Consider the following 26,854-nt stretch of genomic DNA (forward strand, 5'->3'; position numbering starts at 1 on the left):
CGCAAGCAGGAAGCGTCTCGATAAACACACAGGCTTTGCAAATGTTAAGAATAAACCAGGTGTTTATTTCAAAATGCGGCCCACGTTGGACTGGAAACCCTAACGCTCTCCTGACTACAGGCAGTACGGGCAGCTGAATGCTGCGAGACACTGAATATTAGTAAGAGTTTGACAGCGCTTTGAGAGACTTGCGACGAAACAGGGAACAATCGATAATTAACATTCATGTGGAATTTCAGTTAACTTCTGCTTTCAATCAAGTTGTGCCGCAAATTAATGTTCTCCCCAGCTCGATTCAGTACGTCTTCAAACTTATTACATCTACGTCTATACCTCGATCAGAATAACAAAGTTACTGACAGTTGAGTTTAGAGGGAGGCGGGGATGTTGTCAGTTCGCTGTTTCATGCAAGCGCAGTATGCCTACGGTAACAGCAACTGTGCAGTTCCGTACTGAGTACAACATATGTTCCTGTTAACTTTGCCCGCATCTCGTGGTCGTGCGGTAGCGTTCTCGCTTCCCAGGCCCGGGTTCCCGGGTTCGATTCCCGGCGGGGTAAGGGATTTTCTCTGCCTCGTGATGGCTGGGTGTTGTGTGCTGTCCTTAGGTTAGTTAGGTTTAAGTAGTTCTAAGTTCTAGGGGACTTATGACCACAGCAGTTGAGTCCCATAGTGCTCAGAGCCATTTGAACCAACCTGTTAACTTGGAGTGTGGTTCAAATGGTTCAAATGGCTCTAAGCACTATGGGACTTATCATCTGAGGTCATCAGTCCTTTAGACTTAGAACTACTTAAACCTAACTAAAGTAAGGACATCACACACATCCATGCCCGAGGCGGGATTCTAACTTGCGACCGTAGCAGCCGCGTGGTTCCGGACTGAAGCGCCTAGAACCGCTCGGCCACAGTGGATCACTCTCCTTAGCAATTTCACCGTTAACTTCAAAACAAAAATTATGTTATAGACTGCAATTCATCCCTGCAGCTCATTGGCAGTCAGCAGCTGAGGGGGCAGAGCGCTCTGAGAACTTTCACAGGACCAAAGGTGTGACCAAACTCGTGCTCTGATTGGTTGTTGTTATGCCACATGTCCTACAACAATTAGCTGTCAGTCACTTTGTTACTCTCGTCGAAATGTAATCTTCGGCATGCTTCTGTAGCATTGCATTTCAAAATCATCTCTCTTCTTGTATCATATATTTATCGTCCATGTTTAATTTCGGCACAAGACTACAGACCTGATAAACACTACAGAAAAGAGTTACTCGTATTTAAAGTTACGTACAATCGGTGCCAGAATAAGTGTAGAGGACCAGTGGTCGTACGGTAACAGGAAAATCAGAATTCATGAAACTGATAACATCAGCATTAGCATTCCCGAAATTCTGACATCATCGCATCCGGAATATTGCACCAAGGCCATAACATCTTCTTTTCACTACTTTGTGAAGGCCACCCACACCTCGACAGCCGCACAAGGAGATGTCACGAGCCTTGACGAAGGATGTCAAAGAAAACTATAAGTGTCGAGATATTTATAAGATAACTAAATCTATGGGTCGAACAGCAAGGCCTTCGAAATGCACGCGAAGTGTGGAATAGAAGTTCATAGTAAGTTGTTGTGATGGCATTGTATCACAATCCACATAAACCACGAACAGTGTTCCACATGTGTGCAGAACTAGCTAGCGTCTCAGTCTGATAGTTGTTCAGATATATCCCAAGTAAACACTGAACTTGTTTATCATCCTCACATTCCACCTTATTTTCTCATGACAGTTACACCCCCATCGTTTTATTCAACCCGTTAAGTGCTCTAGCTGACGAACAATTACCTTATTTTGCACATAACAAATCGGAAATGTGTTATGCAGGTGACAAATACTCAGATATCGGATCGACAGTGATGGATTATCACAGATATTTTTACGACTGCATATTGACATTAGCGGGCATGATGGAACTGTAGCTCATTTACACAAATGCTGTTATTTTCTGCGGCATTAGAGCACTAAGCTAACACACAGAAAGGGACATCATGGTAATACGACCTCATTAGAAGCTCTTATATGTTATTTGTTAACTCTGCTTGACACATTGTGTATTTTGGGCTATTTTTGGTAAATCTTTACCAGCAACACAGATGTCTAGATATCTATAGCTATTTTTTGCAGTCCCTTACTTTCTGTCATGGAAACATTGAGGCTTCCCAGATTTTGTCCTTATTCTTAAGACTAGCCAGCCATTGTAATCACAAGCAGCGATGCATTGGAGTACTGGCCGAAAATGTTGGAATTATGACAGTTTACTGGATTAAGGGGTCATGAAAAATCTATATATAATGCTCCATTCACATCTGTATCTGTCTGAAACAAACTGTGGTTACATTGCATCTAAATTTGACTGACTAGATGTTGTACACGTAGTCCTATGTTTAGAAGTAGCAATTTAGCAGGCAAATGAGTATCAGTTAACGAATACCTTACAGGTAACTACTATGTGGTGTTTAACAGTGAGCTGCAATTTGTCTAATGGGTTAATAAGCCCATAAGCATGGTTAATATGTTATGTATACGAAAAAAAGAAATCAGAAATCGAGGAGATTGAAGCCAAGAAAAAAAAAACTTAAGTAAATGGCTTAGACAACTACCATAAAGGAAAAATATAAAGTCACATCTGGATCTGCTTAAAAATGATGGTTACATTGCACCAAATGTGGCAGATCAGATGTTTCACCCTAGCAACTATTATTTATAAAGTTTAAAAGCGTCGGAATAATAGCTTTCAACAGTAGTTCGTTTGCAAAAACATTGTTAAATTTCTACAAGGATATATGATGTTGGAAGTGGAAGCGGACTATGGCAGCCTGCAGGTGTATTCCAGTGGGAGGCCTCTTTGTATACAGTAACATGCCCGTCTTTCAAGATGTGATTTGACGTATTCACTTAATCTAGAACGTGTATTTTTCGAAGCTCCATTCTCTACGCTCGCAGGCGCGAACATGTCCGATGCGTGTTTAGCACGAAAGCAGATGGTCAAATACACCCAGTACTGCATATTCTGCACTCTCTGAAGTGCGGACGATTTGGCGTTATTCCAGTTTCCACAATTACATGTATTCACGCTGGTGACAGGCTGGTAGCTTCCAAACCACGAAATACCAACGCACAACATGCTGTTTGCAGAACACAGCCTGCCAGCAGTGCACATAGGCGTCATTTTGGGAACTGGAATCATGACACAACTTTCCCACTACTATGAGGGCAGCGTGTGCAGTTTAATCCGGAATTGGAACTGGGAAAAGTTGGCCATCTGCATTCACGCTAAACACGCATCACACGTCCTCGGGCCTGCCAGCGTAGAGCATGGAGGAGGCTTCAGAAACGAGTGCGCTTTCCAGATGAGGTGTTTTCATAGAATCACGTGTTAAATGACTGGCATTTTACCATATACAGAGAAGGGCCCCATTGGAAAATGGCAACAGGCTGCTGTGGATCACTTCCAGTGTCGAATACCCACCCAGAACTTTAACAATCACTTCCAAATAAATTACCATTAAAAGCTGTTATTTCATTAACTTTAATGTCTCCAAATGGTTGACATGTTGCTGGGTGTACAATATCTGGTCTGCCACAGTTAGGTGCAATGTAACCACTCTTTTTAAACAGATCCCGATGTGACAGTTTATATTCTTCCTTTATGGCAGTTGTCTACGCCATACACTCAAGTTTTTCGTTTGCTGACTTTGAGGTCTTCCATTTCAAATTTTCTCTTTTCATATAATTAGTATGTACACTGGCTTGGCACTGCCGCTTCACTACACGGTCGGAGCTGACACTTAACGGGGCGAAGGTGGTAGGGTAATAACCAGGGAACAGGACCATTTCATTCGCCATGCTAGTCGATCTACCGGAAGCAGAGAATCCGAAACCACACAGACACAAGCACGGGAAGAACCCGCTGCACGTTTGGCATCGACGTATAACGCCTAAGTACTCCAAACAGCATATTACATGACAGCTAGATTAGGTCTGTGGTGGATGAACTCCGAGCAAGCAGTAGCCCACCTTGTCTACTGCCGCCCACAGGTAAACACCATCGTCTTTCTCGATCTGAGAGTCGTACTCCTCTTCTTCAGAAAGGCACTTCTGAATTATTTCAACGTGTTCTATTTCGTAAATAGTCATTGTCTTTTACATAACTCTTCTTCCCAGAGTAAAACGTGCAGTCCCAACTCCTACTTAACATCTGAAACCTATGCTTGCTTTAATCACAAATATACATCTGAGTGATGCTAAATGTTATTATTTTCACACAAAGAAAGATATTGGCTTCTCAACGATCTTCTAATCGTGAGTTAAAACCTTAGTTTCTTTTTATATGTATTACTGAATTTACTCGTGGCACTTTCGTTGCCTATGACTGTGATCGCTTTCAGAACTCAAATTAATGATCAAGTAATTTAATAATATTGAATGTTAAATTGCTGGTGTAACCCTGCATCACCACAATAAAATAAAAACAGTGAGTAGTTGGGCAGCATGAATGATAATGGCTTATTTAAGTTTACAGAATGTTGGCAAGTTTTTATTAATCCTTTTGTAGCTACAACTTGCTGACCAATATTGACAAAAACATATCGAAAAAGGAATCGTGTTTGATTGGCAATGCATGCATTGGGGTGAAAGTTATACAAAATCCTCCCGTGAACTAATCACTTTTACAACGCAATCCGCCTTTGTTTGTATGAATCCATTGTGAGGCTCGACTCTATTCAAATGGAATCAACTACGACCAACTGTATCACAAACTATGGTCCACCTGAGATTAGGGAGTTGAGAATATCATTTTACAGGCTTGAGATGGTGCAGCAGTACTTCAACCTTTCACCTTCATTCCGGTGGCAGCAGAAAACTATGCGCCGTGGGCCAGGTGCGGTCGCTGCGGCAGCTGTAATGTTCTGATGCATCCATGAAAATATGGAAACTATGTGGTCAGGTGTTCTGATTATCGAAACGCAGGAAACGTCCCTATCAGAGCCCCGAAATCCCGGCAGATTTCAGTGTGTGGTGCTCCTGTACACTGGTCTGGCCAAATCAATTTGACTCACAGGCACCACGGTGTGTGTGTTACAACTGTCGAACGTCAGATGGCCGACTCTGGACGAATAAGCTCACCCTCATGACACACAATATGTCCAAAATGATATGCAGTTCCACTGTCAGTACTGTTGGAAACTGCCACTGGTTCTCAGTCCATCACAATATACAGAATAGTCTCACCCACACGGGAAAAGACGAAGTTCTCTGCCATGGGAAGACCAGAAGACAAAGAATCACAACCTCTTTCCACCAAGCCTCAGTATGGGAGCCGAATTAACAAAAACTAAACTGCCCCTACATTGCATAAACCAACTGAAGTATCCTCTACTAATTTAATCTCCATTCTTCGCTGTTCTGTTCGTCAGGTAGCCAATCCTAACACAGCATAGGAGTTCCCATGCTGTGGAGCAATCCTCCAATTTGCAAATCCTGAGAGGTGTCAATTAGCGACCCCAAATCTCTCTTCCCTGAGAAAAGGAGATTTTAGACTAGGAAGGCGTCATTCTCACAGTAAGCATGGCCATGTTTTGGAGAAAAATATCTACCTAGATGGGACCACAATCCCTCATTTATGGAGAGATCTAATATTTCTGGGCTGACCGTTTCCAATTTCTAAAAGAAGGAAGTTAAGCTTCCCAGACAGTTGTGCCCGTGGAATATATATATTTGCTGCTCACTAGAAGAACCCAGCGACTTCCTGGCCTCAGTAGGAATACAGTCTTAACCTCACTAAACACATGCACTAGGAACTCAGTCTGTATCGTCCCAGCTTCTGAGATGAGAATGCACACAGTTTTATGACCTTCCCACCTTGAACAAAACCCCAGTTTACAGCAGTCTCTCTTAAATGGGTTTCTCCACCCACTTTCTGCCAACTGACCACTTTCACGACAAACTGCCGCCTGGCCAAGGTAAAATGTTATGCAAACCAGGGCCCTCCTGTCCAACCCTAAGTGGAAGGAGGAGAATGCTATGGCCCCAAGTCCTTCTGAAGGTACGATCCACTGAATGCTGGTTACCAGAATCACCCACACAGCGTGTTGGCTTCACTCGGCATTTATGGCCCCCAATCCATCTATCTCCCTGCTCTCCGCCTCCACCTCCACTATGAACCCTCTGGTACAGGTCCTCTACAAGTCACACATGCAGTTATATGAACACTATGCCCACAATTTCCTCATACAAAAAAAGTCATAAATCACACACACCAAATGTAGTACTGTGGAGCACCGACAGCATGACCTAAAATGTGAATGTTAATCTGACTGACAACGTTGCTGAAGTGAGAGAGTGGTATGCCCCCTCTCACCTACTACTATAAATGTAAAGCTAAGCCTCCTCCTTTCAAGCCTGAATTATCAGTTTCCATCGGCTCTTTCGACAAACAGCTTCAGTCAAACAATTACTTAAGCCCCGTATTCACCACTGAAGATACAATTCGTTCCATGACCACATTTCTGCAAAACATTTATCATTTTAAGCTACAACAAATCCTCCAACAAGTCGCACATGCAGACTGCTCCATATTTCTCCTAATGCGACAGCCACATACTCCCAGAAACAATCCAGTGCTACTTTCTCAATTTAAATTAACTCGTGTAACAACCTACACAGCAGCTCTATCCTCTTGAACTCACCCCCTCAACCCCCACCTAACCACAGCCAGAGCCTATTCGATTTTTCCATTATTCCAACTATCGCAAAAACAGACCTCGAGTTCACACTCTGATTCCAGCTCATGATTCACATACCACCTCCTTCTCCCATCAAACATTTCGAGTTCTTCCAATGTGTTCTACCCAGCGCTGTAATCGAGCCACTGAAGACTTGATACACAGTCGCACTATTGTTTTCGCTGTTTTCTTATTTTTACTTAGTTGTTGTCATACCACCCCCTTTCATGAAATGAAATAAAGATAGAGAAAAAATCCAATAAAACGACGATTATTGTTTCTGCAGATTCTTATTTTTTTCCTATTTCATCTCCTGCCTTAATTCTTTGCCCAAGCTCTTCCTGTAAAATAGATGCAGCCACAAATCATGGGCATCCACAGAAATTTTTCCAGGGGGAAGGGAGGCTAGACTCTGAAATGCCGTCTTTGATATAAGTGAGTAGGTCAGTTTCGAGACATGTCATGCCATCACAACTGAATTTTATACACCATATTAAAAACCTATTCTACCCCAGAGAATCGATGCTTATCCACTCAATATATGAATTAAGACTGCGTACTCCAGATTCTTGGGAGGGGTGTGGTACAAATGCTTGAGAGGTGGTTCACATATCTGTATTTACTGTCATTGACTACCGTAGAAGGAACTCTTGCTGACATACATAAATTACCATCATTAAACCTTCCCGTCTCCCCTATACCTCTTTTGTTATTGATAACCTTCCCTTTTACAATAAACTATAAAACCTTTCCTTAGGATTTCTATCTCTTGCTTAATAATAACAAATGAAATCTTCCCTTTCAAATTTATTCTCTTACTCAATCTTCGCATACAAATTTAATTGCTGATTTTTAAAAGTGATTTCCGGATTATTTCGGATTATTTCGTCGTGTGGCCCTCAGTCGTTATCTGCAATAACCCAAAACTGTTCCTTACCTTTTTTACTGTTACTGGATCGCCTTGTGACTGCTGCATCGAACTGCGACATGAATATACTTACTCTGTTTTACTATACTCTATTAGCTGCTGGTGGGCTTTCATAATAAGTGGCTGTATTTATTACCAAAGCTGACGTTATTCTTTAATAGCAAAGCTGACGTTATTCTGTAATTAATTTGACTGAAGTTACGTAATTCATAATTAAACATTTTCTTGACAACAATAAAATTTTGCAAAGTTTTACGTTGATGGTTTTTGGGATGGATTATAATTAGAAATGCAATATTGCTGGCAAAAGTTAATTATATTCTGAATTAAATGATTTTACAAACGTTCAAGTGGGACTTACTTTTTACAATAATCTTACAACTAGCAATGCGCAAACATATCTTCAGTAGTCTTGAGTTTCTCAAAAAATTAATTCAATAATATTAGTTCGTCTTATTATAATAGTTAGCTGATGTCTCTGTACATCCGTTTATAATCTCTTGTAAATCGTAGCTAGTGGCTGGCAGGCACACCGCTCCTCTCAACCTCTCGCTTCAGACCTGCTACCGACTCGCTTCACTTCTCTCTTACTAATGACATCCTACGAACGCTAAAGTGCGGTATCGCCTGCCAACAATGCTTTCTGGTCAAGACAATCCCTGCTACCATTACTAAATGTATCAATGCGCGTTCTTTCCCGCTCTTTTCTTAAAATGTATCCATACGCGGTCTCTCCCGCCCTTTTTAAAATTATATTAATTTGCGGTCTCTCTTGTCAGCAATACTTTGGTGCAGACATTCGCTGCTACCTCAATTATTTCCAAAATGACAAATATTAATTATTCCTACTTAATCCTATGAATAAAATATAAACATCTTTCCTAAACTGTGATTTGACAATAGGCAATAGAAATACGCACGTCTTACATCATGAACTGTCAAAATATGGGAAGTATTTATGAGGTGTAGTTCACATAGCCCACTGTTCTACAACAATACCACTCAAGAATGAAATTCAAGATTGGGTGAGGCGTCTCTGAAAGGAAAGCTAATCACTTCAGCACTTTCGTCTCTCCGCATTTGTAATGCTGCTGTTGCTGCTGCCGCCGCTGCTGCTGGGTTGGAGAGTTTTGATTCCCGCAATGTAATAGCTTACCCCACCTACCATATTGGTGACGTTACTAATAAAGATTTTGTCAGGTCTTATTATTATTATTATTCGTATAAGGTCTTGGGTTCTCCATGCTAGTAGCAAACATAGAGCAAGGGGTACTGTTTGTGTTTTCATCTGGTTTAAGGGGAATGGATGTGCGTCTCTCCTGAAAGAAAGAAATTCGTGAAGTGTACACTGGTCTTAATATGTGTTTCAAGCACAATTTAAGCATTTAAGAACTGTGCATCACATGTTGTATGAAGATAAGTAGTTTTCTAAACAAGCTGAGATTCATTTTAATAATAGTATGTGATCTCTACATGGATGATGCCCGCATCTCGTGGTCGTGCGGTAGCGTTCTCGCTTCCCACGCCCGGGTTCCCGGGTTCGATTCCCGGCGGGGTTAGGGATTTTCTCTGCCTCGTGATGGCTGGGTGTTGTGTGCTGTCCTTAGGTTAGTTACGTTTAAGTAGTTCTAAGTTCTATGGGACTTATGACCACAGCAGTTGAGTCCCATAGTGCTCAGAGCCATTTGAACCATTTTTGAATCTACATGGATGAGAGGGATACATAATTCTCTGCGGAGACGTAGGACAGTCTGTATTCATACACCAACAAATATGGCAACTTGGTTCCTGCAGTGATCACATACACATCCGAAAAGGATAGCTTCTTTCCGACATTCTGTCTTTTCTGCACGTCCACCTACCTTACTGTTGCGCAGACCCCTTACAGCCGACTTGCACATGCCTTCCATTTAACTACCAGGACCTATATTATCCGTGGAAGATCACATGCCCGGTTTGCACGAGCATTGTAACGTCTACAGCGGTCCCAAAGCGAGCTGCACGCTCGTTTAAGAGGGAAACTAATCTTTTAGCGGGAGAGCTTACATGAAACACATTCTTCACAGCTGTCAGTTTCTCTCACTAGAACCAACGCTGAGTCGGCAAACAAGGGCACTTCTAGTAAAAAATACGATAAAACAGATGGAAATCTATAAATTCACTGTCAGCCGTTACAGGACTGAGAGGGTATGGCTCTGACATCTTCAAGAAATAATGACAATACACTAATAATGAATGAAGTTCGACATGGTCTATCAGAAATTGGACGATTCTAAAAAGCTGAAAATCACGAAGACAACAATATCACAATGACTGTCGATATTTTACTGCGATTTCCATTCGGAATATTTTCTTGCCGTTTACAAACCCGCTTAAAGAAGACAAAAGCTATCATTGTCACAACAATGATTTGAATCGACTACATTAAAAATCCGGACATTAAATGACGAGCGCTGCCCCACAAGAACAAAGCGACACTGATGCTTTGAACTACTCTCTCTTTATTCTAATGGCGGTCTTAGCAGACAGATCATGGCGTGAGATAAGAACAACTGTAAAGTTTTTGTTGAACCACTTTCATTGTGCCGAAAATTAATTTCAGTAGTTCAGTGTCATGCGTTACAGCATATTTCATCAAGTTCACAAGAGGATATCAAGCGAATATTGTGGGATAATTCAGTGTACATAGGTAACCAACGGACGGGAATGGAATTGCTGAACATTTCACGGATTGTTTTCAGTTCTCAGCTACACTAACAAGCATCCACAGCCGATCTGTTTCTTAAGTATACCCGAATGTTTCGCACTGCCGTATGAGAAAATCGTTATTTTGCACTCATATTTTCTCTTTCCTTTCGTCGGAGATATTCAGTGTTGTACTCAAATTGATCAAATAATGCTACATACTTTTGATCTGAGAAAGGAGACGTTATGTTTGTAATTGAATCAGTTACATGAAGAGTAAGTGATTAGGGAACAATGTGAATAACAGTTGCTGATCATACAAAATACTGTGAGAGATCACGTAGTACCATTAAAATAAATCTCGGTTCATTTAGAAAACTGTGAGACCTTTTCTTCATATGACATGTAGTGTACAGTTGTTAAATGCTTAAATGGTGCTTGAAACACATAGTTTCGCCTGTTCCTGTTAGGCATCTTCAGTGGTCTATAATACAAATAAAATAATTTAATTATACGTATTTCGATCTGAGTTTTGTAGTGATTCTAGTTATTTTTATGTGCAATTTTATGTTTGTGTTTTTTACTTACATTCATTTTTGTGTCCTGTTCATACGGCCATTAGTTGTTGTATATCTGCTAAATTCACATCGCATAGGTTTTTTCCAGTAAATATTTCGATGAACATAGCTTACTCTCTAGAAAACTGCAGACGCTTGCACTACTCTTGGTCACCCCATTCACAGCTGACTGCGGGATTATGGGAACTGACTGAAGGATCATGGGAGAGCCGTGTTGGGTGGAGATGGAGGAACGGTAGGTGGTGGGTCGGTGTGTGTGTGTGTGTGTGTGTGTGTGTGTGTGTGTGTGTGTGAGAGAGAGAGAGAGAGAGAGAGAGAGAATCTTCTTATTTATTTATTTATTTTAGTATCAAAATCGATCAGGATGTTTATTTCAGCATCCGCTGTGACCAAGTGTTGTCCTTTCTTCTACATCTTCATCATGACTTCGAAGTGGATATTCGTTTCTTCCTAAATAACAACAGCGGTATTCACGTTCCTAATTTTACGAATGCACACACACGCTATGGCACCTCGACTGGCCCGCTAAACCAATCGGTCTTCAACCTACGGAAAATGTCTAGGACTATTTGAAACACCGAGTGAGATGTAGAAATCACGATCACGGTAGTTTGGTAGTTCTACTGAATCTGATCATCGATGAGTGGTTTCAGCTGGATATGACACACATGATGAAATTAGTGGACCCTCTCTGCGTGTACTGGCCCTTATCAAGCCTAGAGGCAGTGTTCGACTGTCTCGACGTGATGTCTCCTGCTTCTGACTAACTTTTTGTCCAGTGTACTTTGTACGGTGGAAGGCATCACAGACGCTCAGTAGTCGAGCAACAGTGATGTATTACTACTTACGGTACAAAACGAGCAGAAAAGCATTCGGGCCCCGAGTCGACTCTGTCCGCATCGACACAGAAAGTTCATTTCAGTTATGGACAAGTCGGCCGTTGTGGCCGAGCGGTTCTAGGCGCTTCAGTCTGGAACTGCGCGACCGCTACGGTCGCAGGTTCGAATCCTGCCTCGGGCATGGATGTGTGTGATGTCCTTAGGTTAGTTATGTTTGAGTAGTTCTAAGTCTACGGGACTGATGACCTCAGATGTTAAGTCCCACAGTGCTTAGAGCCATTTGGACCATTTGAGTTATGGACACCACCAACAAAGATTTCCCTATCCACTTACAAGGTAGCGTATTTTATGGTCATGACAGCGTATTCCATTTGCGTGAAAGTTTTTATCTCTGTTCGGTATATCTCTAGAGTACTGACAACTCATCTTATTGGTAGAGGAATAATAGTTCTTAACATTTATAGTACATTCTAATACAGGAGAAAAAAGAACAGAAGACGACGCACCTCAAAGGAATCATCCGAATGGGACTAAATCAGTAGATGTGATTTACATGCGCACTGAAACAAATGATTACCATTTCAGAAAAACTGGAATATTTGTTCAAGTGAATGAACTCACGCATGGAGCAAGTCAGTAACGGGATGGTCCACCTCTGGCTCTTATTCGGCTTGGTATCCATTGATAGAGTTGTTATATGTCCTCCTGAGGGATATCGTGGCAAATTCTGTCCAAATGGTGCTTTAGACCGCCAAAACTCCGTGATGTTTGTGGCGCCCTGCAGATAATGTTCAAAACGTTCTCAGTTGGGGAGAGATCCGACCATCTTGCTGGCCAAGGTAGGTTCCGGCAAGCAAGAAGACAAGCAGTAGGAACCCTATCCGTGTGCGAGCGGGCATTATCTTGCTGAAATGTAAGCACAGGTTGGCGTGCCATGAAGAGCAACAAAATGTGGCGTTGAATGACGTCGACGCGCCGCTGTGCAGTCAGAGTGCCACGGATTACCGTAGACCATTACTCACGGTTGTCGTACCGTACGGAGGGCGATCGGGCAACAGTCAGATTGGTGTGCCACCGCCGTCCGGGACCTCTCCACATACGTCTTCGCGGTCCATCGGAGCTTAATAACAAGCGGGACTCATCACTCAAGACTATTCTACTCGAGTGAGAAAGATTACAGGCAGAATCCAACAATTTCCATCCCATCCTGGAAATTCCTTTGTGGTGCGTCCCTTTTTTTGTATTAGAATATACACTGAAGAGCCAAAGAAAGTGGTACACTTGCCTAATATCGTGTAGCGCCCCCGCGAGCTTGCAGAAGCGCGGCAACACGACGTGGCATGGACCCGACTAATGTCTGAAGTAGCACTGGAGGGAATTAACACCATGAATCCTGCAGGGCTGTCCATAAATCCGTAAGAGTACGAGGGGATGGAGATCTCTTATGAACAGCACATTGCAAGGCATCCCAGATATGCTCCATAGTGTTCATGTCTAGCCGACCGAAGTGGCCGAGCGGTTCTAGGCGCTACAGTCTGGAACCGCGCGACCGCTACGGTCGCAGGTTCGAATCCTGCCTCAGGCATGGATGTGTGTGATGTCCTTAGGTTAGTTAGGTTTAAGTAGTTGTATGTCCTAGGGGACTGATGACCTCAGAAGTCCCATAGTGCTCAGAGCCATTTGTTCATGTCTGGGGAGTTTGGTGGCCAGCGGAAATGTTTAAACTCAGAGGAGTTTTGCTGGAGCCACTCTGTAGGAATTATGGAAGTGTGGGGTGTCGCAGTGTCCCACTAGAATTGCCCATCGGAATGCACAATGGACATGAATGGATGCAGGTGGTCAGCATGGATGCTTACGTGCTTATCACCTGTCAGAGTCTTATGTACACGTATCAGGTGTCCCATATCAATCCACCTGCATACACTCCAGACCGTTACAGAGCCTCCACCAGCTTCAACAGTCCCCTGCTGACATGCAGGGTCCACGTTTTGGTGAGGTTGTTGCCATGCCCGCTTACGTCCATCCGCTCGACAATTTGAAACGAGACTCGTCCGACCAGGCAACATGTTTCCAGTCATCAACAGTCCAATGTCGGCGTTGACGGGCCCAGGCGAGGCGTGGAGCTTTGTGTCGTGCAATCAGGGGTAGACTGGCCTTCGACTCCAAAAGCCCGTATCGATGATGTTTCGTTGAAAGGTTCGCACGCTGACACTTGTTGATGGCCCAGCATTGAAATCTGCAGCAATTTGAGGAAGGGTTGCACTTCTGTCACGTTGAACGATTCTCTTCCGTCGTCTTCGGCCGATTCTTTCAAGAGCTTTTTCCGGCCGCAGCGACGTCGGAGATTTAATGTTTTACCGGATTACTGATATTCACGGTACGATCGTGAAATGGTCGCACGGGAAAATCCCCACTTAATCACTCTCTCGGAGATGCCGTGTCCCATTGCTCGTGCGCCGACTGTAACATCACGTTCAAACTCACTTAAATCTTGTTAACCTGCCATTGTAGCAGCAGTAACCGATCTAACAACTGCTCCAGACAGTTGTTGTCTTATAAAGGCGTTGCGGACCGCAGCGCCGTATTCTGCCCGTTTACGTATCTCTGTATCTGAATACACACGCCCATACCAGTTTCTTTGGTGTTTCAGTGTATTATAATCAATGAGAACTGTTGTTCCTCTAACAATAAGATGAGTCTGTTAGTATTCCAGACTTATTTTCTTTTTCAGCTGTCATTTCTCCTTCTGTCTGTCTCCAACTTAGAGCGAAAGACTGATATTCTGCGTGGATTTGCGGCTGTGCCGTACATCCTAGCTGTTACATTTTTGTTTTAAGGGTTCGGTGATGACGTCCCCTCCAATGTAACAGAATTTTTAAAACGAAATGATACCGTTAGCAACTTTCTAGATCATTGTTTAAATTGTAGAAAGTAGCAACCAAATGTTGACAAATGCACCTCTCTTATATCAGCGACTTGTAAAGATCAGTAACATACATCAGACTCTATGTGTAAAACTGGACAACTCTAACCGCTGAGTTATTTATCATCTGGACCTTTCATAACTCAATAAATTAACCGAAGAATGACAATTTCAGTTTCTATGTGCACTGTTCCATGTTTCGACCACATTGCATTCTCGTGCAACAACTGCCATAATTCCCTGAAATAAACAATCGTTATATAAGTACCCGACATGAAAGAGAGGAATTAATTAACTCCAGCTTCCGCGTGGCATCCTGTAAACAACAGCAGTTGCGTAATAGTACTCATATGAAGCAAACAACCACATTAAAGCCCATGACCGTGCGACTGTGAACACATTTTAGGAGTAAATAAACAAGTAAATAGCACAGTTTTTTGATGAAAGACCATCGCTGTTTAACTTTCCTAACATTATAAAAACGGGCTATCGCTGATAAACAAGGACACATCACCGTCATTTCCCGTCACTGTTTTTAATACTGCGTTTGTGACGAGTATAACACGAGCTGATGAAAGCCTGAAATTAAGTCTCGACTGCTATTCCGGTTAAAAGATATCCTAGTGGAATTGATAAAAGGGGCAAGAGGTATTAAGGAACCGAACCTATATCCAGAATCTAATCCTGATCCATAGAACACTTGCTGCATCGAAAAGATTCTGTTAACTCGAGACTCTATTACAGATGGCATTATTCTCTTTGGAACCATCAATGTAATTTGGAATATACTTGACTGCCGAATGCTCTAGTTAATCTATATATCAAATCCCACTATTTGTTTAATGCTATAGGAACATATCTGTTTCGAAACAGAAGCTTATGTTTCCAGTTGTTATTTATAAAAGTGCTGTAACACTCTATAGTCGTAGTGACTAAAAGAAGCAGGGTCTGAGGTAGCACTCTCCCAAATGAGGCTGTTTTCCTGTTGCTGTACACTACACTCCAGAGGACTCAGTGACCCCTCCGTCTACAGTAACCCATTCACCAACTAATATGGCCAAAGCTCCTCATGAGAAACCCTTCCAAAGTCCAGGTAATAATTACAGGACAAATCACCCGCAGATTTCGTCCCGTGACTTTTACCTATCCTGGTAACTAGAACACGAAATATCTCAAGTCAACTATCGTGGAACCCCCACTTACTAACCCTCCAACAATGCGTGCATAATAGACTGTAACAACTAAAACTAATAACTATTTGGGCATGAGAACTACATCTTTGAACTACCCCTAAACCTTTAAATCCTTGATCCTTCTTATCATCTCCTAAGTTAATGTAGGCAGGATATACGCCAAATCATAGTTCTATCACTCACAGCTAATGCTTGCGCGTCGTGCACTCCACCTTACCGTCCCCATTATTTCATCTTACCTTACAGGAATCCTTTATCACCCACCTCAACAAAGCACTACCACTCTCCACTTACTTCAAAAACGTCCGTATATCTTACACTATCTGCAAACTCAAGTCCAACAACTCTTATTTGAGCTCTAGTTTCCAGTTGTGGAATACTGTCGTACCTGTCCCTACACATCCCACCAACCTACATACACTCAGTGCCCTCCTCATCGAAATTTACCGATTCTGTCCCAGACAATGAAATCCACCCCCGCCATTTATCCTGACTATCAGTTTTAGCTCTTACCTCCCTATCCTCATCACGCATGGCCGGGTCAAACCCTAGTCTCTAACCCATTTCTCTGTCCTATCATTCATGATCCCTCTCTCTCTACATCTTCTTAATTGCAGTGTTCCGATTGCGTGTACTTCAAACACAATTTGCTCAAGAGCAATGTGCTCTCAGAGGCCACCCCTGTAATTTGGGGTCAAAGGGATGACGAAACAATAAATAAAACACAATAAACAGGGTTTCTCCTCACAATTTCTTCTCTACTATGATTGTCGCTGTATTCCTTATACAGAAAATGTACACATCGTATCAACATCCTACGGCTCAGAGCAATTCTGATGTCGGTGTATCTCAAAAATTGTATTCCACAACCGTGAGAAAAAGACTGAATAACCAACGAAATGATTACGTTCTACAAGTCGGGGCATGGAAAGTCAGATGTTTGAACGTGGTAGGGAAGGTACAAAATTTTAAAATGGAAATGCTAAGTCTCAGTCTAGATATAGTATCATTCAATCAAGTTAAATGGAAAGAAGACAAGCATTTCTGCTCAGATGAGTACAGGTTAACATCAGCAGCGACATGATATGGTATAAAGTTCCAATCCTGCCTCGGGCATGGATGTGTGTGATGTCCTTAGGTTAGTTAGGTTTAAGTAGTTCTACGTTCTAGGGGACTGATGACCTCAGAAGTTAAGTCCCATAGTGCTCAGAGCCATTTTGAACTATAGTTCAGGTATACATGCCGACGTCGTAAGCCGGAGATGAAGAGATAGAGAAAGTATGTGAGGAGAACGAACGCGTAATTCAGTACGCAAAGGTAGATGAAAATCTAATAGTCATGGGGAATTGGAAAGCTGTTGTATGGGAATGAGCAGACAAAGGGTTACAGTAGAATACGTGCTTGGTACTAGGAACGAGAGAGGAGAAAGATTAATTGACGTCTGAAATTAAAAAAAAAAAATGGCTCTGAGCACTATGGGACTAAACATCTGTGGTCATCAGTCCCCTAGAACTTAGAACTACTTAAACCTAACTAACCTAAGGACATCACACACATCCATGCCCGAGGCAGGATTCGAACCTGCGACTGTAGCAGTCGCGCGGTTCCGGACTGAGCGCCTAGAACCGCTAGACCACCGAACCGGCTCTGAAATAAAGTTCGGCTAGTTATAGCGAATACTCTGTTCAAGAATTACAAGAGGAGGAGGTATACTTGGAAAAGGCCAGGAGATACTGGAAGATTTCAGTCAGATTTCATCATGGTAAGGCAGAGATTCTTAAATTAGCTATTGGATTGCAAGGCGAATCCAGGAACGGATACAAACTCAGATCACAATTTTGTGGTGATTAAGAGCATGCTGAGGCTTAAGACAGTAGTCAGGAAGAGTCAATGAGCAAAGAAGTCGGATACGGAAGTACTAAGGAATGTAGTCGTGCGCTTGAAGTTCCCTGGGGCTGTAGATGTTGCGGTAAGGAATAGCAACTTCTGAGAGTTAGCAGTAGGCACAAAACAAAGCAATTCACAGCCTTCTAGACTGTGTAGTTCCCAAGATATGACTGCTCAACTGTGGCAGTATATGCGTAGCCGCGAAATTTGACAGTCACACGTCAAGATTCAAAACATTATTTGAAGGTCTCACAATTGTCTGATGTTAATGCATTATATACCAAAATGATCAGGAAAGTCCAAAGTACATTCTGGAGTAGAAAACAGAAAATGATAAATTTCAACCAATTTCATGTACAATGTCCCCTTAAAACTTAAATTTAACTAATTCCTGGATCTAGAACCAATGACATTGAGCTGAAATTCAGGTGTCACTCTAGCACATTAACTGTGTTCTAAAATGATTTGAGAAACAGTTCAGAGCATATTAAGATTTTGTTCAAATTGCTTACTACGTGTAGTGACTTTCACTAGTTATACAGAAGTGAATTATGTTTTATTTATTTGGAAACTTATTCGCAAATTGCGAATACCTTTGACGTCAGCTGTACAAAGTGTAGGTATACACTAAGGTGATAAAAGTCCTGGGATACGTCCTGATATCGTGTGGAATCTCCTTTTACCCCACGTAGTGTAACAGCTCGACGTGGCATGGACTCAACAAGTCGTTGTAAGTCCTATGCAGAAGTACTTATCCATGCTGCCTCTATAGCCGTACATAACTGCGAAAGTGTTGCCGCTGCCAGGTTTTGTGCACGAACTTACTTTTCGATTACGTCTTATAAATGTTCGATGGGAAAATTTTTGGGTGATCGGGGTGGCCAAATCATTCGCTTGAATTGTCCAAAATGATCTTCTAACCTTAAAAATTCCACCGTTATTTAGGTCATTTCCAGTCAAATAGCACCAACACCAGCTTGCACAATGCCTTGTTGACAACTTGGGCCCGTGGATTTGTGGAGTCTGCGCCACACTCGAACCTTACCATCAGCTCTTACCAACTGAAACCGTGTCTCATGTGGTCAAACCAAGTTTTCCTAGTTGTCGTCTAGGGTTCTAGCGATATGGTCACGAGCGCAGGAGAAGCGCTGCAGGCGATCTCGCGCTTTTGGCAAAGGCATTCGCGTCGGGCGTCCGCTCCATAGCTCACTAACGCCAGATTTTGCGACAATGTCTTAACGGACACGTTCGCTGTACGTTCCATATCGATTTCTGCTGTTATTTCATGCAATGTTGCTTGTCCGTTAGCACTGGCAACTCCATGCAAACTTCGCTGCTCTCGATCGTTAAATGAGGACCGTCGGCCACTGCGTTGCTGTTGGTGAGAGGTAATGCTTCAAATTTGATACTTTCGGCACACTCTTTATACTGTGAACGTCGGAATATTGCATTCTTTAAAGATTTTCGAAAAGGAATGTCCCATGTGTCTCGCTCCGACCACCACTCCGCGTTCAAAGTCTGTTAGTTCGAGTCGTGCGACCACAATCACGTCGGAAACTTTTCACATGAACCACCTGAGTACAAATGAAAGCTCCGCCAATGAACTGTCCTTTTATACCTATTGTACACGATACTAACGCCATCTATATTTGTGGTTATCATTATCCCACAACTTTTGTCATCTCAGTGTACAGGCTATTAGTGAAAAATGAAAATTTGTGCCGGACCGGGAATCGGAAAAAAAGCAGTCAAATCCACAGAAACCACACTCATGTTAGAAACGCAACACAAGCATATAAAAGTGAAATCACAGAAAAGACAGCCCAACTAAAATGTATTAGATGTGAAGAGCCGAGGACATTCAGACCTCTCCTTGGAGTGTATCTTGTCGCGATTACTGTTATTGATGAGGACTTCCAGAAGGAACTATATGAGATGAGCTTTAGCGGACACATCTCTAAGGAAGTTTACGTGTGATTTAAAATACTGTTCAAAAAGAGGCCCAAAACCAGTTTGGGAAAATAGTCGAGGCCAGGTCAGAAGGAATGCCGAGAGGAAGTCACAATTCAATGCATGCCACGCAAATTTAGAAGTAGCACAGCCCAACTAAAATGTATTAGATGTGAAGAGCCGAGGACATTCAGACCTCTCCTTGGAGTGTATCTTGTCGCGATTACTGTTATTGATGAGGACTTCCAGGAGGAACTATATGAGATGAACTTTAGCGGACACATCTCTAAGGAAGTTTATGTGTGATTTAAAATACTGTTCAAAAAGAGGCCCAAAACCAGTTTGGGAAAATAGTCGAGGCCAGGTCAGAAGGAATGCCGAGAGGAAGTCACAGTTCAATGCATGCCACGCAAATTTAGAAGTAGCATGTGTGATAAGGCACGGAAAACTGATTTCCCTGCCTACAGGCAGTTGCACGAAAGGGAAACAGAGTGCATCGGAAATGACTGTACAACTGCGAGAATTGTCGCACATTCAACATAGGAGCTCATGCATCCGAGTTGCTGAAAAGAATAATATACAGAAGAATGGAAAGAAATATGAGGATGTGTTACATGATGATCAGTTTGGCTTTAGGAAAGCACCAGAGAGGCAATTATAACGTTGCGGTTGATAATGGAAGCAAGACTAAAGAAAAATCAAGACACATCATAGGATTTGTCTACATGAAAAAAGCGTCAACAATGTGAAATGGTGCAAGTTGTTAGAAATTCTGAGAAAAACAGATGTAAGTTACAGGAAGGGATGGATAATGTACAATTTGTACAAGACCCAAGAGGGAATAATAAGAGTTGACGACGAAGAACGAAGTGCTCGGATTAAAAAGGGTATAAGACAAGCATGTAGTGTTTCACCCGTTAAGTATGTACATCGAAGAAGCAATGATGGAACTAAAAGAAAGGTTCAGCAGTGGAATTAAAATTCATGGCGAAAGAACATCAATGATACGATTTGCTAATGACATTGCTGTCCTGAGTGAAAGCCGAAGAGGAATAACATGATCAGCTGAATGAAATGAACAGTCTAATGTGTACAAAATACGGATTGAGAGTAAACTGAAGAAAGACGAAAGTAATGAGAAGTAGGAGAAATGAAATCAACGAGAAACATAACATCGGGATTAATGGTCACAATGTCACTAGGCAGCAAAATAACCAATGACGGATGGAGCAAGGAGGACATCAGAAGCACAGTGGCGGTGGCAAAAAGGGCATTCCTAGCCAAGCGAAGCTTACTATTATCAAAAATAGGCCTTAATTTGAGGAAGAAATTTCTGAGAATGTACTTTTGAAGCACATAGTTGTATGGTAATGAAACATGAACTATAGGAAGACTGGAACAGAAGAGAATCGAAGCATTTGAGATGTGGTGCTGCAGACGAATGTTGAAAATTAGGTGGACTGTAAGGTAAGGAATGAGGAGAATCTGCACAGAATCGGAGAGGACAGGAGTATGTGGAAATACTGACAAGGAGAAGGGACAGGATGATTGTACATCTGTCAGGACATCAGGAAATGACTGCCATGATACTAGATGGAACTGTAGAGGGCAAGAACTATAGAGGAAGACAGAGATTGGAAAACATCAAGAAAATGAGTGAGTACATAGGTTGCAAGTGGTACTCTGAGATGAAGAGGTTGATACGGGAGGGGAATTCATGGTGGGTCGCAAAAACCAGTCATAAGCCTGGTGACTCAAAAAAGACGGTGAGGGCGTGGGTGTCAGGAATCTGGGGGTTAGGGTGAGAGAGGAGGAAGGTGTGTGTGGTAGGGGGTTTGGATGTGGGAAGAGAGATGGTATCCATGAGGAGGGGGGGAGGTCAGAAGGGATAGTGCACGTGGCAGTTTCCTGGTGGGGGGGGGGGGCAGGAGTGGGGTCAACACTAGGTCGTTTAGGGTCTTTTTTTTGGTGAGGGTTGCCTAGGAAGAACGTTGAGGGATGGGCTGAAGTGGGAGGTGATGGCAGCCAGGCACTTCTTAGGATGCAGAGGTGGCAAAATGAGGTGGTGTCAGTGAATCATCTGAGTTGGCTACTGTGGACCAACAGGCTGTGACCCAGATGGGTGAAGGAGATGTTTGGGTTGTTGGGCGACTGGGGAAGGGGGTCGAACTCTTGAGGAAGGGTGACAGGAGTTGGAATAGTAGTGGCAGTGGGAGCAGGAGTCGGAATGGGAGTGGGAGCAGGACCGGGCCAGTATATGTGATATGGAAGGGAAGGAAACAGTAGTGAGGGGAGGCTGGAGGTAAGGAGAGGGGCTGGAGGAGGAACAGGGGACAGGGGAAAGGGAGGTGTAGATAATGGTGGTAGTTGGCGTGTCGGTGTTTAAATGGAGATGAGCCTACTGGGAGGAACGAGTGTCGCCGCGGTAGAAAACGAAAACGAGGAGCAGGGAGGCGACTCACTAGACGAAGACGAAGACGAAGAAACAGCACGGCGATGGCGATGGCGATGGCGATGGCGACGGCGACGGCGACGGCGACGGCGACACGACAGCCGCGGCGGTGGCGGCAGTGGCGGCGAGCGGCAGACAGGCGGCGGCGGGCAGCCAGACGGCGAAGAGGAGGGCCACTGAAAGCTTCGTTTCCAACCCTCTAGATGCAGAAAACAAATTAGAAAAGCTAATACGTAATTACTACAAAGCCGATGCAGCATCAGGAACAGAAGTACATACTAATTACAAGTTCTTATAATATGCTTAGAAAAACCCACACAAGTGAGCAATACACGGAAACGTACACTCACGTGTGTATCTGCCGTTACACATCTATGGAAACGATGTTATTTGGAGATATCTTATCGAAGACTGAAGACAGCAGAGTTAATGACTGCACTATTACAACTTGGCGCCAAATGGCGCGACACAGACCAAGATATAGCTTTTACACAAAACAACGTAAATGTACCAACCCCAATACATCTGTTCTTTTGCTTTTATTTTTACAATAAGCGTCATATCGTCAATGAAAAATAAAGCCTTGAATACGTTAGGAGTCAAAACCTGTCATGGGACATGTACAAAGCTTGTACAGCACACTAGGCAACTAGGAACAATGCCAAAACATCTCGTCGAGAGAGAGAGAGAGAGAGAGAGAGAGAGAGAGAGAGAGAGAGAGAGAGCAATGTAGAGACCAGCATTATAAAGGAAGATGTTACAATTTTGAAATTACAACTATCCAAACAAAGCAAGCAAGCTCCAGCATATTGAGACCACAGATGGGTCACGTCAAAAACAAATCTTGTCAAAAAATACTAATTTTTGTAACCGTCCCAGGGTGAACTGAGGCTATGCACACAATGTTTCCTCTTCAAACAACATGTATTTGAGTAATGTTATGTAGTGGCAGATTGTATTTGAATCATGTTATGTATCTGCATATTGCACTTTTCGTTTGAATAATGTTATGTGTTTGCATATTTCACTTTTTATTCCCCATTCCTCCTCTCCCCCCCCCCCCCCCCCCGACTTCCACCATAGTAATATGCTTTAATCACCGTGTAATACTTGCAAATATATTCAAGTGGTTCCAGAGTAATGTTCTACTTTGAGAGAGTATAATGCACGCAAAAAGGTCATTTATGTTATATATGAAGTCTTCACGGGTTGTCAGCCGAGTAGCATCGTCGTCTCGTAGCAACGTTTCGATAGGATGCGGCTCCATCATCTTCAGGCCTGAAGATGAAAAAGCCGAGAAAGCCTGCACTCGCACATTTCTGTTATAATGTAATTTTAATGTCATTATATTTGATATAAAAAGTTAGTGAAAATGTACCATCGAGTGACATTTCCTCTCCCCCTTGCATCTTTGTTCTTCTCAATACCTTTATGCTACCGTTCTTTCCACTTCCTTTGTTACCTAACCCGCCCAATGCTTGCCTATTTTCCTACACACCTCCCCCACAAAGTAAATCAACATCTGTCTCAGGTCCCTTACCCTGCCCTCAGTACCCGCCCACCCCACTTGTTCCTATACATCCCCATTCCAGCAAGATGCAGTTGGAAAAATCAGTATTTTGTGATGTCTTTTGTTTTTGACGTGATCTTTCTGTGGTCACAATAGGTTGAAGCTTCCTTGTTTTCTTTGGAAATTTGTAATTAAAATGTTGTAATGTGTTCCTTCGTAAAGGGGCCATTTACATTGCACTCTCTGTCGATGGAATATTTGGACATTGTGCCTAGTTGCCTAGTGTGCTGGACGATCTTTGTTTATGTCCCCTTCGTAAAGGGGGCATTTACATTGCACTCTCTGTCGATGGAATATTTGGACATTGTGCCTAGTTGCCTAGTGTGCTGGACGATCTTTGTTTATGTCCCATAAAAGGTTTTGACTCATAACGTCTTTATTCTTTTCTTCGTTCATTGACGATATCATGCTTACTGCAAAAGAAAAAAAACGAATGTGTTGTGGTTGGAATATTTGCGTTGTTTCGTGTATTATAAAACCTATGTCTTGGTTTGTCTCGATTACTGACATCAACGCCATCTGGGGCCAAGCTGAAATAATAGTCTTCGAATCTGCTGACTTCTGTTATGGCTGACGGCAATAGCACATGAGACTATGTTTTTCTTGTATTGCTCACTTGTAAGAATTTTTCTAAGTACATTATAAGTATTTTTACATAGTATATACTTCCTTTCCTGATGCCTTACACTGGCCTTGTAATAATTACATTTCAGCTTTTCTAATTTGTCTTTTGTCGCACGTGGAGTAGCAGCTGGCCATCACAGGAACATTCCCGTTCAGCTACAACCCTTACTCACTAATCCCACTAAACACCTTATCCTTAGTCTCTTCTTCAAAACCCTGATTGTTATGTGAGCTACCAGCTACATATGACCTAATAATTCTCTCCACTATGATTTCCTCATCCACATCGACTGTACCTTTTTCAAATTTACGTTGCCATTGAAGTCAATATCCATAGTAGATCCCCTGCAGAACTCCTGGGGTGGCGTCAGTTTACAGACTCCCTCCAACATGACATTGTCCCCATCCACAGCACACCAGTCCTGACACCAACAACTTCCCAAATGTCGTCGTAGCATCTACCAACCTCCTTGGACGTCTCACTGCCGAAGTTCTTGATGCAATTGGAAGTGACCACCTACCTGTCCTCCTTACCATATCTTACATACTACACCATCTCCATGCACCCCATCCCAATTTCTGTCCAAAAGTGGTCAACGACTACTCCTGTGCCAGCTGGAATGCCTACCAGGAATCCATAGATACGCAGATTGGAAGCTAACCCCTACCCTTCCAGTAAACTGATATCATCGCACATGTCACAGTCCTCCTTCAGCAGACCTTGCCGGCTGTTATCTCCACACACATCCCTACTAAGACCATGTATCCTCATTGCCCTGCTCTACCAGCAAATGCTGTCCTCCTTTTCCATGAATCCTGTCATTTGCATAGCTCCTTCCTCTGGACTGATGACTGGGATTCACTCACGTGCCATTGGCAACTAGTGCGACGCATCAGAAATCTACTCAATGCCAAAAAACGCCTGTATTGGTGCCAGACATGCACCAGACTCAATGCTACACTCCCAGGTAACCCTCACAAGTGCTGGGAAGCATTCCACCGACTTACTGGCACTCATTCCCTCCCTCACTACCTGATGGTTCACAACAACCTCTCCTTAACTGACGACCTGGGCAAAGCCATTCACTTTGATGATGATGATGATTGGTTTTTTGGGCCATTCACTTTGCATTATCTCTTTCCGATCTTTTCTCTCCATGACGACCTTCACTTTGACTACTCCCAAATCCCTACTGGCCATAAATGCAAAGTTATCACAGTCCCACCCCTGACTCCCAGCTTCCAGTAATTGAACAACTTACCAGAAACAGAACTATACACCCAAATCACAGCATATGACATAAAACGCATTCTGCACAGAAAACGCAACACATCCCCAGGTACCTACATATTACGAAAAGCCATCTCAACGAAAACCCTGTCTCCCTTCTCATTACACTTGCAACCCTGTATAGCACTATCCTCTCGACTGACTACTATCCTGACCTGCGGAAATCTTTCAGAACCCTGCTTTTCCTCGTATCAAAAAAAAAAAAAAAAAAAAAAAAAAAAAACACTGATACCTCCTTTTACCGCCCCATGCCTCACCTCAGTGTTTAGCGAGCTCTTTGAATCCAACCTCTCCTGTTCCATTCCCTGCCACCTGCACCAACATCATCTCCTTCCTATTACTCAGTGAGGCTTCTGTCCCTCTTACTCTGCTGATAATCAACTCCTGAAACTCACTCACCTCCATTCCCACTGCCCAACAACCGTAAATCACCCCTTTTTGTCACCCGTCTTTGTCTCCATTGACTTATAGAGTTGGAAGGACGGGTATATATCTGGACAAAGTCCATGGTCTGGATGTGGGAGACGGTTGAAATTTCTTTCAGAGAGGATATGGAAGGTATGCAGGTGAAGGGTTATTTTATTCTCCCTTACCCAATGTAGGCAGGTGGGGAGAAGGCACGGAAACTGGTGTTAACAGTGACACAGGATGGGCGACTGGAGAGGAAGAATACAATAAGGTGGACATAGTCGATGGAATGCATAAATCTGGAGTTGGAACAGGAGACCAGAATGCCAGTCAGCGTCGTACAGACTTCCCTTACTGTTTCGTCGTGTGTTGTTTGCTAAAAAGAAAGTTTTGCCAACGGCACTGTCCAATCGTTGCCTTCTTTGCAATCGAACATGAGCTCATTACGAGTGTACTGAGTTTAATAAACATTGATGTTATTACACTACTGGTCATTAAAATTTCTACACCAAGAAGAAATGCAGATGATAAACGGGTATTCATTGGACAAATATATTATATTAGAACTGACATGTGATTACATTCTCACGCAATTTGGGTGCATAGATCCTGAGAAATCAGTACCCAGAACAACCACCTCTGGCTGTGATAACGGCCTTGATACGCCTGGGCATTGAGTCAAACAGAGCTTGGATGGCGTGTACAGGTACAGCTGCCCATGCAGCTTCAATACGATACCAGAGTTCATCAAG

This window comes from Schistocerca nitens, chromosome 4 (genome assembly GCF_023898315.1).
Source record: "Schistocerca nitens isolate TAMUIC-IGC-003100 chromosome 4, iqSchNite1.1, whole genome shotgun sequence".
Classification (NCBI taxonomy): Eukaryota; Metazoa; Arthropoda; class Insecta; order Orthoptera; family Acrididae; genus Schistocerca; species Schistocerca nitens.